General features: G+C 44.9%; 1 non-coding gene across 1 annotated transcript; it reads left to right on the top strand.

Moving 5' to 3' along the window:
• Nucleotides 1-170: 170 nt before the first annotated feature.
• Nucleotides 171-289, top strand: LOC117100966. The gene has a single exon (XR_004444205.1). It is a non-coding gene; the product is annotated as a 5S ribosomal RNA (ribosomal RNA).
• The last annotated feature ends 350 nt before the right edge of the window (nucleotides 290-639 follow it).

The raw sequence follows: 639 nt of genomic DNA, 5'->3' as shown, positions 1-639 counted from the left end.
CACCGGTGTTTGTAAAAAATGTACTCGCGCAGCAGAGTGGTCAGGGGAGTTAGAGGAAATCCCCGCAGACAAGCGCGCGTTGATATGAAACGTCATCAATAACAGAACTTCAGGATTGGATAATTATGCTATATGCTGAGATTAACTATGAGTGAAAATACTACTCACATGTCTACGGCCATACTACGTTGAAAACACCGGTTCTCGTCCGATCACCGAATTTAAGCAACGTCGGGCCCGGTTAGTACTTGGATGGGTGACCGCCTGGGAATACCGGGTGTTGTAGACTTTTTACATTTTGCCCCCCAAATTCTAAAGTAGGGGTGCGTGAGAGTCCACACGACCTCGGGCCCACATAAATGGGGCTGAGGTGCAAACATTTTGAGAATATGGACCTCTAAGTGCCCGGAAATTGCACTCTCATATTTTAATCATACAGGTACAATATGTTCATATCAAGAATACGCAATTAATTCGTTGGTGTTAGGCCGTTTCGAGGGTCGTTTGAACAAAAAGGCAGTCTTCTGTCTGAAGCATCCTAGTTAGTGCCGTAGTAAAATGGTTGGTTTATTGTTCAACACCGGAGTTTGTAAAAAATTTACTCGCGCAGCAGAGTGGTCAGAGGAGTCAGAGGAAATC

Source organism: Anneissia japonica, unplaced genomic scaffold (genome assembly GCF_011630105.1).
Source record: "Anneissia japonica isolate Jap-2015-1 unplaced genomic scaffold, ASM1163010v1 scaffold58341_len639_cov160, whole genome shotgun sequence".
NCBI classification, from domain to species: Eukaryota; Metazoa; Echinodermata; class Crinoidea; order Comatulida; family Comatulidae; genus Anneissia; species Anneissia japonica.
This window is presented reverse-complemented; position numbering and strand designations above follow the sequence as displayed.